The sequence below is a fragment of the Jaculus jaculus genome, chromosome 15, assembly GCF_020740685.1.
Source record: "Jaculus jaculus isolate mJacJac1 chromosome 15, mJacJac1.mat.Y.cur, whole genome shotgun sequence".
NCBI lineage: Eukaryota > Metazoa > Chordata > Mammalia > Rodentia > Dipodidae > Jaculus > Jaculus jaculus.
Genome location: NC_059116.1, coordinates 66,633,897 through 66,650,754, shown reverse-complemented (window position 1 = coordinate 66,650,754; position 16,858 = coordinate 66,633,897). Strand labels below are relative to the sequence as shown.

At 39.8% G+C, this 16,858-nt stretch overlaps 1 pseudogene; it reads left to right on the top strand.

Moving 5' to 3' along the window:
• The first annotated feature begins 518 nt into the window (after positions 1 to 518).
• Positions 519 to 10,757, top strand: LOC101610727 (annotated as a pseudogene).
• The last annotated feature ends 6,101 nt before the right edge of the window (positions 10,758 to 16,858 follow it).

Sequence of the window (16,858 nt, the reverse complement as noted above, 5' to 3'; positions counted from 1 at the left end):
AAATAAATGTTGGGCAGCGAAGCTGTAAAACTAGTGCTTCATTTATTCCATCATTACAACATTCCCTGTGAAGAGCTAAAATAGTTATTCCCAACAGGAACATAAAAAACTAAATGGACATTGTCTATTTAAGTCTTTATGACATTATAGATTTTCTCTTTACCTTTTTTCTCTTTCTGCTCACATAGTTAAATATATGTGTGACATGATGTGTGGCCATGAAGTAAATTTATATTTTTATCATGCAAAATGCAACTTAGACTGTAAATTAGTACAGATTTTCTTTTTCCAAATTTGTTACCATGGATGCTGAAATTTTTGCATCTATGCATTATTCTATTCCATTGTATTTGAACATTTTATCATTTAAAAACATTGGAATCTCTTATTTTGAAATTGACTCCTGACTTTGTATTAAATTATTTTTGTTATTCTAAATAATAGAAAACCTTCATCCTTGAAACATTGACTTAGAAACAGTCAAGGATAAATTGGGACATAGTTTGATGGATAAAGTAATGCAGTTACAAGACACCATTTTGGATGAGCGTAAGATAGAAAAATTATTTAATTTTTTATAGATTATCAATACAAAAATAATTATAAAAGACATCCTAAATTATTTTAGGGCAATTGATTCATTTGAATACAAGTATAGTCATCTAACAAAAAGCTATTTCAAAATTACTACTTGTTTGGAACTATCATCATTTATTTGCTTATTCTTCCATTCATTCAACATTAACTCAACAAACATTTCATCAGGACCCATCAAATGCTAGACACTAGTCCAGAGAGTACCAACTTAAAAGACCTATTTATTATTCTCAAAGACCTTCAAGTTCCACTAAAAATAAGTATAAAAATATACAATTATATTGTGTAAGTCATTTAGAAATATTTATTTATTTACGAGAAAGAGAGAAGGGAATACCATGGGCATACCAAGGCCTCTTGCCACTGCAAACAAATTCAAGATACATGTTCTATTTTGTGCATTTGGCTTTAAATGGATACTGGGGAATTGAACCCATGCCACCAGGTTTTGTCAGCAAAGCACCTTTAACCACTGAGCCATCTCTATACCCCCAAATAATGTATAAGTCTTACCTGATACCTTTGGAATTCAGAATTTTCAAATCTTAGCAAGGTAATATGATGGTATTTAAGTTATTGCAGGTATAGAGCAAATACCTCAAAATGGAGTAGAGACTTAAGACTGAGAAACATTCATTTTTCTCAAGAATTTGTATTTTTGGCATATCTTGGTGACACCAGCTTCTCTTTGCCCCATTGGGACAATGGAGGAGATGCTTGAATGCCAAGGACAGGAATCACCTGAAAAGTTAGTCAATGGCATATCTGGAGTTTGGTGGTGGCTGATAGTTAAGACTGCAATAGGAACTGAATCAGACCACTTCTACTTGGCTTTGAAATGTGGTCTTACCTTCCTCACAACATGTTGGCTGTGTTCCATGGGCATGCAGTGTTAAGTCAAGTGACTTTTAATGACATAGCCTTGGAGTCAAGCATTGTTACTTCTGCTTTTTATTCTCTAAGATACAGCAGTTAAGGCACTTGCCTATGAAGTCTAAGGACAGTCATTAAAATCACTTATAATTTCCAGGCAGATAAACAACAGTCTTGACCTATTGGTGAGAATTGATAATTCTTTAAGGAATACTAAGGAGATGGCTTAGTGGTTAAAGGTTCTTGCTTGCAAAGCTTGCTGGCCCATGTAAAATGGCATGTGTGCCTGGATATTGTTTGCAGTGTTAAGAGATTCTGATGTGCCCATATTTATTCCTTCATTCCTTATTTTTATCTTTGCTCTAAGTAAATAAATCTTTCATTCTTTCTTCCTTTTTTTTCAAAGTAGGGTCTTACTCTATCCCAGGCTGACCTGGAATTCACTATGTAGTCTCAGGGTGGCCTCAAACTCATGGCACTCCTCCTACCTCTGCCTCCTGAGTGCTGGGATTAAAGGCATGCACTATCATGCCTGGCTGAAATAAATATATTTTTTAATTCTAGAAGAACATGTGGAGTAAAAACTATTACTCTAGATAATTTTGAAAATAGGGCCTGCTACAGTCAGTTCCTTATTTCCATGATGAACATCCAACTAGGCACAGTGTAGGGAAGGAACAGGTCTATTTCAGCTTACAAATCCATCAGTGGCAGAAGAAACTGGCTTTCTTTCATAAATCCAAGCAGTGATGAAAATACAAGCAACCTGAAAACACCTAAAACAAGCAAGCAGTCACACTCCCAGAGCCCATACTGCTCTCCACACCTGTGGGCTGGAATCATATCCACCCTAGTGACACACCTTAGGGCTGGGCTCCAGGATCTACCCCAGAGATATGTCCCTTCTATCAGGAATATGCTTGCTAGGGGCTGAACTTCCAAACTCAATTAAACACCTGAGTCTGTGGGGCCATAGATTGACACTACCATATTCAAACTACCACATTCCACTTCTGACCCCTATAGACTCATGACCATACCACAATGCAAATGGCATTCAGTACAACTTCAGAGGTCCCATAAGCTTGTAACAACTCTGAGTTCCAAACTCCAATGACTCATCTGAAATTCAAGATTCTCTTAACTGTGAGTCCTGTAGAATCAAAACAAGTTATATACTTCCAACATTTAATGACATAGATTAAACATTTCTGATGCAGGATTTTTGGGTTTAGGAGAGGTCCCCCAGAATTTATGAACCCCAAGTTTTGGGTTCTGTCTTACCTTTACTAAAGAACTAATAAGGATGGACTCGAGAAGGATAAATTATGAATTATTGAGTTTATTTAGAGGAGAATGACAAAATTGTGGGGTTTGTTTAAAGGAGATTGGGGCTTAAGAGAAATGGGCCTTTAAAGAGAAATTAGAGTAAATCCTTAAGCACATGCAAAGTAGAAACTAGGAGCTGGTGTATGAAGACTTAGGAGGAACCTGCATGTCATATTCCATGTGCTTTTTTTGTGTCGGGAAGTTAAGAGGACAAATGGTGAGGCTCAAGGAAAAATGAGAAGGCAGATATCAAAGCAGAGAGTAGGAGATTCAGATGAGAAATGAGTAATGAAGAGGGTTACACTCATGGTTACCCCGAGTTTAAAGAAATTAAACAGGTAACAGGCCTAGAGTTTGAGAAAGCACTCACATAGTAGATCTAGAGTGTACAGAAAATACACACAGTGGATTCAGAGATGAGAGGAAAATCATACATGTAATTGAAGTAAGAAATTACCCCAAACTATAAAGCAGAAAAACCCATCCAGAGCAAAAAGCAGTATTCTGCCCTTCCTCAACATAAACCCGGCCAGACTGGGTGAGAAGGGAAAACACTCATGTGCATCCAAGAAAAGATGATAGAGAATCCAGAGAGAGCAGACAGGAAGAAAGCTATAGCCTTTACAGTATAGAAAACATATTCTTTCATCAGATTCAGGTATGCAACGGGAAGGCCTGATTGGTTGGTAGATTTGGAGGGCAGATCTCAGCGCCAGCTCACCTGAGTCAGCCCGCAGGCCTGACCACCTGAGTAGTCCATTTAGGCTGTCTATCTAGGTAGTGTGCTAGACTGTAGACAGAAGGAGGCTCCGTAGATTGGTCTTTATCAGACATGAGTTGCATTTATGCCAAAAGTTCCATTCTTGTGTCATGGTGAGGTGTCATGTGGGATAGCATCTCTTGGTTCTCTCCTGGCCTCAATTTCTAACCGAAACTGCCTAAAAGAAACTAGTTTTCGCTTATTTTGCTTCATTTCCATTGCAACAAAGCATAACAACGAAAGACTAGACCAATACAAAATCAATTACCATCAGGTAAACATTGAACATCTGCAGTTCAAGTCTGATATCCATAACAAATGAAGACAGTCTCTGGATTTTCAATTTCCATCACTCCAGCAGCCTTGGCACCATCTTGGTATATGTAAAACATTTTAGGGCCTCCACTAAAACCATGGTCTACCTTACAGTGGCCTTTTTGGCCTTCAATACAGGAATATTATCCTGCTTCCCATGCCATATCTCAGCAGCAGCTCCTACTCAACTTCAGACACTGGCCAGGCAGGGACATTGCCCTGCTTCACATGCCACATCTCAGTAGTGGCTCCTGGAACCAGGTGCCCATCATGACCCTAGTCCATACATTTTTCATGCTTCCAAAACCAATATCAGATGTGCAACAATACAGCCATTGTTAATCAGAGAAGAAATAAATCTTACCTTGAGCCTTCAGAATTCTTTTTTCAGTCATCTCTTTTCAAAAGAGTTTACATTTCTACCAGTTAGCTGTTCCTAAGTGGATACTCTCAGGCATTTTTTCCATTGTTTCAGTGTAAAGCAGTTGAGCTACCCTTATTGATGGTAATCTGTTTAACAATACTAGTTTTTTAATAACCTAAAACCAATTTCTGTCCCTATAACTTTAAGCTTGCTTGAAATTTTCAGCTTTAATTAATACATATTTCAGTTCTATACCTTTATATTGAAACTACCACAGGGCCATATGTATATTTGCTCAACATTACATAATATCATCAGTGATTCAGTGATGCGTTTTCACATTGTGATGGAGTCCATTAATATTTCTGCAATAAACCTAATGAGCTGGATATAGTAATGCATGCCTTGAATCCAAGCACTCAGGAGGCAGAGGTAGGAGGATTGCCATGAGTTTGAGGTCAGTCTGGAGCTACAGAGTGAGTTACAGGTTAGCCTGGGTTAGAATGAGACCCTACTTCAAAAAAACTTAATGAATAATCATGAATATCAGAAAAGCTCATTGAAGATGACTTAAATAATACATTTATTCTCATTTGAGGACTCTACCTTAGGCAGACTAGTTCCTTTCATGATTGACAAGATGAATGCTTCAGTTTCAAGAGTCACTTCAGCAATGGAAGGAGGATAGGGACTGTTATTGAATCTGTGTTGTTCAGTTTAATGGCAAATAAGTATTTTTAGAGGCTCTCCAGCTCCTTTGCCTTCATGACACTTTAGCTTCCTTGAGACACATGTCTTGTGTTGGCTCATAAGTTGTCCACTTGGCCTGCCCACAACCTCTGGTAAGGTCTTCTCTGCTTTGAAGTGAAGTCATACAACGTTTACCAAAATCTTGTTTGTTCTATAGTCCCAAGCTAGAATCTCTCAAAAAGAGGCCCTTGAGCCAGTGATGGTAGAATCACTTTCCAGAGTCAGTTGGAGACAGAATTCTGAATGGACATGAGACTCCTGGAAACTTCTAGATGGGTTTTGGGAAACCCCTGCTTGAGTGCTCCAGGATGAGGGTCAGTGGCAGTTTCTCTGACACCTGCTTCCTGGGTCATTTTACTTAGTGAGTCACCAGTTCCTCATGTTTAAACACTTCGTATGTACACCATATAAGCAAATTTCCATTTTCCTGATATATGACCTTTCTAAACTATCACTGATACAGGAGTACTGAATGAATTACAACTGGCAAAGTCTAATCGCATTTATATCCCCTATGCTAGTACTAACAAAGAAAAACTGAAAAGCAGAGGACATAATTCTGGTAGGGAGCAAAATAGCAATACCAAGAAATATGTCCTCTGGTGAAGGTGGTATAGCTTCATTGGACTAACCCTTCCACAGATAACAATGATGAAGATCCTGAAAATTGACTCCTTGAAGATACCAGAAAAAAAAAATTGAACAACTAAAAGCAGGCAAAACCTGGAGAGGACTTAAAACACTGGAACTATACCAATGTGCATTTTGAGTTTCAAATGTTTGCCCAAACATGTTCACTAATCTACTACATGGCTCAGAATAAATTTGCAGATTGCTGTATTGTTATGTAACAGTCCAGGATTGTGGTGTCAGAGTACAGAATTAAGAACTGAAAAACAGATGGAAAACTAGGACTCCAACAAAGGAAGACAGCACTGAGGTAGCGAGCTGTAAAATATATGCATGCATGGATGAGATTATTGTTTGACCCCTGAAACAAGCATCAATGGGAAAACTACATTGTGCAGTGAAAGAACAAATAGAAACTGAAAGAGAACTGAGTGGACATTTCAGCTGTAGTTCAAACCAGAGACAACAGCCAGGGGCATTTTAATCCAATAAAGTTAATGCTGAACAATATAACAGAATCTAGAGTCTCTATAGTATACCATTCATTATGTCTAGTATTTAATAGAAAATGGCTAGCCATGCAAAGGTACAGAAAAATGAATCCATACGTAATAGAAATAAACAGTCAGTGGACACCAGGCCTTAGATGGAACTTAGAAAACAAAGACCATGAAGTAATTATGATATAGATGCTAATAAACTTACTGGAAAATATACTCATAACAAGTGAACAGATGGAGATTATATGCAAATCAAGTAGCAGAAATGAAAGAGACACAAAGAAAAATTTTAGATTAAAAATGCAGTGACTAAAATGAAAAATATACTGAGAATGGCAGATTATAGAGCACAGAATAGAGTGAAAATAATCTACATGCAATGAAAGTGAAAAATAGAAAATATGCATAGAGCTTCAGAAAACTGTCTATGATACCAGGCAGTTTAACACACATAATTGTGATGCAGGCTTTTGGGGTTCATGATGGGCACCCCAAATTTATGAACCCCAACTTTGGGTCCTGTCCTATCTTTGAAAAAAAAATTATTTATTTGAGACAGAGTGAGGGAGGAAGAGAGAGAGAATGAGAATGGGCACACCAGGGCCTTCAGCCACTGCAAATGAACTCCAGATGCCTGCACCACTTTGAGAACCTGGGTCCTTAGGCTTCACAAACAAGTGACTTAACTGCTAAGCCATTTCTCTAGCCCTACTGTCATATCTTTAACAAAGAATTAGAAAAAAAAGGACTCAAGAAGAATAAATTATAAATTAGTAAGTTTATTTAGGGAGAAATCACAAATTCTGGTGTTTGCTTAAGGGAGATTGGGATCTTGGAAGGAAGGCCAGAGCAGAGTCATAAACACATGGAGAGTAGGGAACACACTGTCATGTGGAAAACACTGCATAGTTTATAAGAATCATTTAAGAAAAATTGAAATTTTTTTTTAGGGAAAGACTGGAGTAGAACCACAAGCACATGGAGGGGAGTTCAACTGAGGCTTTCAGGGAAGGACTGAGGTAGAGCCACAAGCACATTGAGGGTAGTTCATAAAGATCATTTAAGAGAAACTGAGACTTTCCCATAGATTTTTAATAGAAAATTTTCAGTTCCAAGGATGAGATACCTTCCAGTGAGTTGTTGGCCAGGGAGGTCCCTGATGCCCCCAAAACATTACAGGCCATTGCCCGGGCTCTTGGTTTCCCACCAGGAATAGATGATAAGACCCTATTGCTGAAGACTCCACATGCTTGGGCTGCAAGGTCACTGAAAAATCTTGCTGGAGATGAGCTGAAAACCTCCCTGTTTACCAGCTGACAAAAAACTAGATAAAACTATACTGCATGCAGTTTCATGGGAGAAAGAGTGAGAAGTCATCAGTGGAGATAAACAACAGTGGACACTGAAAGCCTTAAGTTTGGCCAGCCAGGCCAAATGAGCCAACAGGTACAATAGTGGCATGTCTGTTATGGGGAAAACCAACTGCCCTCTAGTTGGACTGGAGGCCCACTCCATGGGAGGAAGTACATGCCTGGTACCCTCGTATTACAGGGGAAGTCATGAGCCATAGGGGTGTAACACCTGCTGATGTCTGACCAAATGCATATATTATGCTCACCAAATTACCCAGTAAGCACTTCTCTTAATGTTCATACCCATATATTAAGGCTACTCTCACTTTTGGCTAGAAAAGTCTCTTTTTTCAGATGGTGGTGACATCTGGGATGACTCAAAAGGCACCACGGTGCTGAAAAGAAGTGACAAGGAATGCTCAGCACTGAGACATCTCTATCACACCTTCCAAGGCTCAGGGTCCATTGTGGAAGAGGTGGCCAGAAGAATGTAAGAGCCAAAGGACGGGTAGATCTGCTTGCAATGCACTCTTCTAGACACAAAATGGCCTGGACATCCATGACCTCATAGTGCCTGGCACTACCTACATAAGACCAGTATAATAGGAGGAAAAGATGATGACATAAAAATAAAAGACTGATTGAGAGGGGGAGGTGATATGATTGGGAGTGGAGTTGCAAAGGGGAAAGGGGGGGGGGGAATTATGGTTTATGGTCTATAATTATGAAAGTTGTCAATAATAAAAAACAACAAAAGAGAAACTGGGGCTTTCAAGCAGAAACCAGAGTAGAACTTTAAGCATGTGTAAGGTAGAACTTGGATGTATATGTAGAGTGACTTAGATGGAGCACACATGACATCTGCAATGTGGTTTCCCATGGAGGGGAGTTAAGAGGGCAAATGGTGAGGGTCAAGGAAAAATAAGAGAGAAAATGTCAAAGCAGATACCAAGAAATTCAGAGAATAAATGAGCAATGAAGGGAGTTACACACATGCTTACCCTGAGTTGACAGAAATTGCACAGGTAGCAGGTCTGGAGTTAGAGCACCCATGTGGTAGACCTGGAGTGTAAAGAAAATACCCATGTGGTAGACCTGGAGTGTAAAGAAAATACCCATGTGGTAGACCTGGAGTGTAAAGAAAATACGCATGTGGTAGACCTGGAGTGTAAAGAAAATACGCATGTGGTAGACCTGGAGTGTAAAGAAAATACGCATGTGGTAGATTTACAGACCAGAGGAAAATCATACATATGACTAAAGTGAGAAGTTACCACAAACTATGGAGCAGAGACAAACAGAAGAGTCCCCCAGAATAAGACACAATGTTATGCTCTCCCCATACACACCTAGACATGCAGGGTGGGGGAAAGGCAGGTTCCTGTCTATTCCAGTGGCCCAAACAAGGAGAGGTAGGCAGACACACACACACACACACACACACACACACACACACACACAGAGAGAGAGAGAGAGAGAGAGAGAGAGAGAGAGAGAGAGAGAGAGAGATTCAGATGAAGGAGCAGTACTATGCTTTCCCTGCATGAGGGGGAAGCCAGACTTACATGTATGCAAGCAGCACAGGGTAAGTCCAGAAGAATCCCACAGAGAAAAAAACAAAGACAGGAGAAAGATGAGGGCCTTCCTATTCAAGGGGAAAACCTGGCTGGTTTGTAGATTTGGAGGGCAGACCCCAGGACCAGCCCACCTCAGCTGTCCATCTTGGTAGCATGCTAGACTATGGACAGAAGGGGGCGCTGTAGATCAGTCTTCAAACAAGCATGAGATTCCACCTTACTCCAGTAAGGATGACAACCATTAAAACAACTAGTAACAACAAATGGTGAGGATGTGGGGAAAGAGGAACGCTCATCCATTGTTGGTGGGAATGCAAACTTGTACAACCACTATGAAATCAATGTAGAGATTCCTGAAAAGGATGAACATCGAGCTACCAACAGATGCAGTTATTCCCTTACTGGGATTGTTCCTAAATGTTTCATGCATCAATGCTGAGAGATTTGCCTCAACCATATTTATAGCCGCTCAATTCATTATAGCTACGAACTGGAATCAACCTAGATGCCCCTCATTGGATGAATGCATAACAAAGTTGTGGTACATTCATACAATGGAATTCTACTCAGCAGTAAGAAAAAATGGTACAATAATATTTGTAGAAAAATGGGCAAACTTGGAACGGATCATACCCAGTGAATTTACACAATCACAGAAAGACAAATACTGTGTGGTGTCACTTATCTGTGGTCCCTAACCTGGACCTGCTTGAGTTGCTGTCATACCTGATAGGCAACTCAAGGCCCAGACAATAGGGATACAAGGGTTTTCGGGGGTGGGGGGGGAGGAGATGGGGAGAAACAAACATGAAATTAAATTCAAAATGAACTTACAGCATAGAAACCTTTATCCTTGCAGGTAGTCTAAAAGGTATAACCCTCAAAAGAGTAAGAGGCCCGCCCCGGAAGATAAAGTTGCTCGCCAGCGTCCTTCTCCCTCTCCCAGCGAGCAGACCCAGCACGGTGGGCCGCGTGATGCGCGGGCAGGGGAAGGGCACGGCTCCGCGTTCCGCGCTCACGAGGGCGCCGCGCGGCTGCAACGTGGACTTCGCCCAGCGGCATGGCTACATCCAAGGCATTGCGAAGGACATCGTTCACGACCCGGGCCACGGCGCTCCCCTCGCGAAGGTGGTCTTCCCGGACCCGTACCGGTTTAAGAAGCGACAGAGCTGTTCACCGCTGCGGAGGGCATCCACGCCGGGCAGTTCATGTACCATGGCAGGAAAGCCCAGCTCAGTATCTGCAATGTTCTTCCTGCGGGCACCATGCCGGAAGGCTGTCTGGAGGAGAAGCCTGGGGACAGGGGCAAGCTGGCCCGAGCGTCTGGGAGCTATGCCACAGTCATCTCCCACAACCCCGAGACCAAGAAGACCCGAGTGAAACTGCCTTCCGGTTCCAAGAAGGTTATTTCTTCTGCCAACAGAGCTGTAGTCGGTGTGGTGGCTGGAGGGGGCCGAATTGACAAACCCATCTTAAAGGCTGGCAGAGCCTCCCACAAGTACAAGGCAAAGAGGAGCTGCTGGCCACGAGTAAGGGGTGTGGCCGTGAATCCTGTGGAGCATCCCTTCCGAGGTGGTAACCACCAACATATTGGGAAACCCTCTACCATCCGCAGAGATGCCCCTGCTGGACGAAAACTTGTCTCATTGCTGCCCGCCTCACTGGGTGACTATGTGTAACCAAGACTGTGCAGGAGAAAGAGAACTAGGACTGGGGGACTCAGTAAAGTTTGTCCTTTGGCTTAAAAAAAAAAAAAAAAAAGGAGTAAGAGCACCTGAAAATTAGGACTCTGGTGAGGATAGGATGAAGCCTAAGCGTAAAAGAATTTTATTTTCTGTCTCTGACCTGTACCCAGTACTCTAGAGTGGTTGCTACTCACATTGAGACATTGATCAGAGAGACCCATGAAGTCCCCAAGTCAAGACAGCTTTCTTTCAAAGCACATGATCACCTGCCTGAGGCAAAAACTAAGACCCTTTTGCCAAAGACACCACATGCTGCTGACATAACATGGCGAGACCTGGCTGGCATTCAGAAGAAAGCCCGTCCCCAGACAGTTAGCCTGTCTACAGATGGAAAGTGCTACATGAGCCACTGGGGGAAAATGGCCAACAGTCTGAGCAACCAGAGGTCTAAGCTACTAAGAAGCAAACACCCTGATGCAATGTACACACAAGTGCAATAGTGGCACACAGCCTTAGTGGGTAACCAACAGCTTCCTGATTGGCTAAGAGATCCATACAGTGTAATGGAACCCATATCTGGAATTGGGAACCAGATCAGAATCCTATGGAGACAAAGATTATGGCCTCCAGTGTCAAGCGCTCACTAGTCTTTGGCTAAAAGAGGGGTTATACAATAATAAAGATTAGGGCAGAAATTAGTGAAATAGAAACTAAAAAAAAGAATCAACGAAACAAAGAGTTGTTTCTTTGAAAGGATAAACAAGATTGATAAACCCTTCACAAATCTGACCAAAAGAAAGAGAGAAGAGACACAAATTAATAAAATAAGAGATGAAAAAGGTAACATCACAACAGATCCCAGAGAAATTCAAAAAATCATAGGGATACACTATAAAAGCATATACTCCACAAAGTATGAAAATCTGAAAGAAATGGGTTATTTCCTTGATTTATATGACCTACCTAAATTAAATCAAGATGAGATTAATCACTTAAATAGACCTATAACAAGCATGGAGATCCAAACAGTTACCAAAAATATCCCAACTAAAAAAAGCCCAGGCCCAGATGGATTCACTGCTGAATTTTACCAGACCTTCAAGGAAGAACTAACACCATTGCTTCTTAAGCTTTTCCATAAAATATAAAAAGAAGGAATTTTACCAAACTCCTTCTATGAAGCCAGCATCACCCTGATACCAAAACCAGGCAAAGATAGAACAAAAAAAGAAAATTACAGACCAATCTCCTTCATGAATGTAGATGCAAAAATTCTCAACAAAATATTAGCAAACAGAATACAAGAATATATCAGAAAGATCATTCACCCTGACCAAGTAGGCTTTATCCCAGAGATGCAGGGATGGTTCAATATACACAAATCGATAAATGTAATACATTATATAAACGGGTTGAAGGACAAAAATCACATGATCATCTCATTAGATGCAGAGAAAGCATTTGACAAAATCCAATATCCCTTCATGATAAAAGTCCTACAGAGATGGGGAATAGAAGGAACATATCTCAATATTATAAAGGCTATTTAAGACAAGCCTACAGCCAACATATTACTAAATGGGGAAAAACTGGAAGCTTTTCCACTAAAATCAGGAACAAGACAAGGGTGTCCACTGTCCCTACTTTTACTTAATATAGTACTGGAAATCTTAGCCATAGAAATAAGGCAAGAGACACTAATAAAAAGGATACAAATAGGAAAGAAAAAGATCAAGTTATCATTATTTGCAGATGACATGATTCTATATATAAAGTACCCTAAAGACTCTATAAGAAAACTGTTAGAGCTGATAAAAACCTACAGCCATGTAGCAGGATACAAAATAAATACACAGAAATCAGTAGCCTTCATATATGCTAACAACAAACACACAGAGGATAAAATCAGAGAATCACTCCCATTCACAACTGCATCAATGGAAATAATGTACCTTGGAATAAACCTAACCAAGGAAGTAAAGGACCTCTACAATGAGAACTTTAAAACACTCCAGTGAGACATTGCAGAAGACACTAGGAAATGGAAAAACATCCCTTGTTCCTGGATTGGAAGAATCAATATTGTGAAAATGGCAATCTTACCTAAAGCAATCTACACATTTAATGCAATCCCCATCAAAATTCCAAAAGCATTCTTCATGGAAATAGAAAAAACAATCCAAAAATTCATTTGGAATCACAAAAAACCTCAAATGCCTAAAATAATACTGAGCAACAAAAATAAGGCTGGTGGTATCACCATACCTGATTTTAACCTATACTACAGAGCCACAGTAACAAAAACAATGTGGTACTGGCACACAGGCAGACATGTAGATCAATGGAACATAATAGAGGACCCAGATATAAGTCCAAGTAGCTATAGCCACCTGATATTCAGTAAAAATGCCAAAAATACTCATTGGATACTAGGCAAGACCCTGAGACCCTGTCTCTAAAGAATAAACTAGATACTAATAAAACAGGAAGATAATCAACCAACAGATAAAATCACAAAACTAAAAGTAGTTATTTTTATATATCTATTTATTTTTATTTATTTGACAGAGAGAAAGAGGCAGAGAGAGTGGGAGAGAGAGAGAGAACGGGCGCACCAGGGCCTCTAGCTGCTGCAGACGAACTCCAGAAGTGTGCGCCACCTTGTGCATCTGGCTTACATGGGTCCTGGAGAATCAAACCTGGGTCCTTTGGCTTTGCAGGCAAACACCTTAACTGCTAAGCCATCCATCCATCCCTAAAAGCAGTTATTTTAAACAAATAATAAAATAGACAAAAGTCTGGCTCTGCTTATTAAGCTCAAAAGGGAAAAATACAATTTATCAGTATCAGTAATTAAAGAGGAAATATTATTATAAATCACACATACAACAAAAGGATAATAGAATATTATGAATCACTGGGCCAATATATCAAACCTTGGATAAACTGGTCACATTTCTCAAAAAAGAAAAAAACCAAAAAAACAATTTACCAAAGTTGGAAAAAATTAAATCTGAGCAACTCTATAGCAATTGGCTGTTTAAAAAGTCATCCCATAAGGAAAATTCCAGGTCTAAACAATTTCACTAGTGAATTCTCTATCAAATACTTAAATAATAGCAAGTATACAGAGAACCTTTCAGAATATAGACTAGAAAAGAACACTTGTTTTGTGAGAAAAATATTATCCTGATATGATTATCAAAGAAATTGGAAGAAAAAACAGTGATTTGCTTCATGAAGTAGGTGTAAAAATTATTAGCAAACATGTCAGCTATTGTGAGGCTCATGATAAATGAGGGGTATCCTAAAATACAATGATAAAATCAACATAAGCATGTCAAATAAAATAACATGATCATATCAGAAGATGTTGAAATAGCACTTGAGAAAGTTTAACACGCATTCATGATCACCACAGTGAACTAGAAATACAAAGGAATTTCTTCCAGCCAAAAGAGACAAGCACACATTCTTCCTTATGCTGAAATGCTAAATATCCCACAAACAAGCTGGGCATGGTGGTGCACGCCTTAATTCCAGCATTCAGGAGGCAGAGGTAAGAGGAGCACTGTGAATTCAAGGCCATCCTGAGACTATAGTGAATTCCAGGTCAGCCTGAGCTAGCGTGGGACCCTACCTCAAAAAACCAAAAAAAAAAAAAAAAAGAAGAAGAAGAAAACAAGAACTTCCAGCTTGCCTATTTCTTCCTTTCTATTCAATTTGAAGCCCACAACAATGCTACAAGAGAAAGAAATGGAAACACAGACATGAGAAGACGTAGTACACCTGTCTGCACAGGTGGCATGACTGTTCACAAAAACAATGATCTTCATGAAATGTTAATCATGAAAGGAAAAAGAGTAACTAAACTGGAGTCACCTGTTAGGCATCATCTTAACGGAACAAAGACTCTGTTAGAATGCCTGAGAAGAGCACATCTGCTCTGTGCCATTCCTGTCAAATTCATGTCCCAAATCTAGTCATGAGGAAACAAAAACAGCCGAGGGATATTCTACAGGACAACCTCCAGAACCATCAGAATGTTGAGCTCGTGAAGATCAAGGTAATAATGCCAAGGAACTATTAAGGAACAGAAGACTTGCAGGCTAAAGCAGACTACGAAGACATGAATGCAGTGTGGGACTGGGGACTTGCTACTTTGTTATTAATGACACTTGAAGGGCAACTTGTGAAATTTGAATACTAGGAGGATTAAATAGTAGTAACAAATTAATGCTAAGCTCTGGTTCTGATGTTGATGCTGTGATTATGCAGAATAGCCTTCTCTGAGGAAATATGCTCTCAAATATTTGCCAATAAAGCCCATTCTTTTTTAGCTTTCTCCTCTTAATTTACAACCCTATCATCTGTTTTCTACTGCTGACTTTTTAAATTTGCTTATTTTGTTTTACTGATACTCCTTATCAATCACTCCCTTCATCCTCTGTTGGGGTTATATATATTAATTTTTACTTTTATTTGGTTTCAGAAGTGATCAGACAAAAATATTTTTGTACAAAGCTGTATGTTTTATTATAAAATAATATATTTTTTAAACATTTTTATTTATTTGAGAGAAAGAGGCACAGAGAGAGAGAATGGACGTGCCAGGGCCTTCAGCCACTGCAGACAGACTCCAGACCTGTGCACCCCCTCATGTGCATGTGTGACACTGCACACTTGTGTCAATGCATATCTGGCTTATAGTGGATCTGGAGATTCAAATGTGTTCTTAGGCTTTGCAGGCAAGTGCCTTAACCAATAAGCCATCTCTCCAGGCCTAAAATAATATATATATTTAATGCTATTGAAAAGTCAGTCCTTACTTGTACATGGTACACACCTTTAATCCCAGCACTTGGAAGGTTGAGGTAGGGATTGCTGTGAGTTCAAGGACAGCCTGGGGCTACAGAGTGAGACCCTACCTGAAAAAAAAAAAAAGAAATAAAAATCAGTCTTCAGCAAAGCAATAGCAAATAAAACTCAACAATATATAAGAAAATTCATTCTAGGTATGCAAGGCTGATTGAACTTTTGAAAATCAACAAGCTAAATAAGAAAATCCTATGATTGCTTCAGTAGGTGCAGAATTTATTATCTAATACTTATCCATCATTAAAAACTCTTAACAAAATAGGAATAGGGAGGAAATTTCCCAACTTGATAAATGACACCTACAAAAAACAAATCCCTGCAAGTAATGTCAGACTTGATGGTGAGGAGGATTAAATGCTTTTCCACTAAAATCTGGAAACAGATAAAGATATTTGCTCTTCCACTCCTGTTCATTATTGTACTGAAGTCCTAGCCCAATACCATGGCAAGAAGACAAAACAAAATGTATGTAGATTAGAAAGTAAGAAATAAAATCATCTTCTGCAGATGACATGATTATCTATATAGTAATCACAATAAAAAGTAGAACTAAAAAGTGATTATCAAAAGGATGCAAGAGAGCTGAAGAGATGGCTTATCAGTCAAGGAATTGGCCTGCAAAGCCAAAGGACTCAGGTTCAATTTCCCCAGGACCCCCGTAAGCCAGATATACAAGGTGGGTCATGTGTCGAGTTTGTTTGCAGCAGCTGGATGCCCTAGTGTGCCTATTCTCTCTCTCTCTCTGCTTTTATTTATTTATTTGAGAGAGAAAGAGGGAGAGCAAGAGAGAGAGATAGAGAGAGAGAGAGAGAGAATGGGCATGTCATGGCCTCAAGCCACTGCAAATGAACTCCAGACATGTGCATCCCCTTGTGCATCTGGCTAACGTGGGTCCTGGGGAATTGAACCTGGGTCCTTTGACTTTGCAGGTAAATGCCTTAACTGCTAAGCAATCCTCCTAGCCCAAATAAATTATTTTTAAAAAAGGATGCAAGAGGGCTGGAGAGATGGCTTAGCTGTTAAGTGGTTGCCTGTGAAGCCTGAGGACCCTGGTTTGAGGCTCGATTCCCCAGGACCCACGTTAGCCAGATGCACAAGAGGGCACATGTGTCTGGAGTTTGTTTGCAGTGGCTGGAAGCCCTGGCATGCCCATTCTCTCTCTCTCTCTATCTGCCTCTTTCTCTCTCTCTCTGTGTCACTCTCAAAGAAAAAAATAAAAATGAACAAAAAAAAATTTTTTTAGAAGGA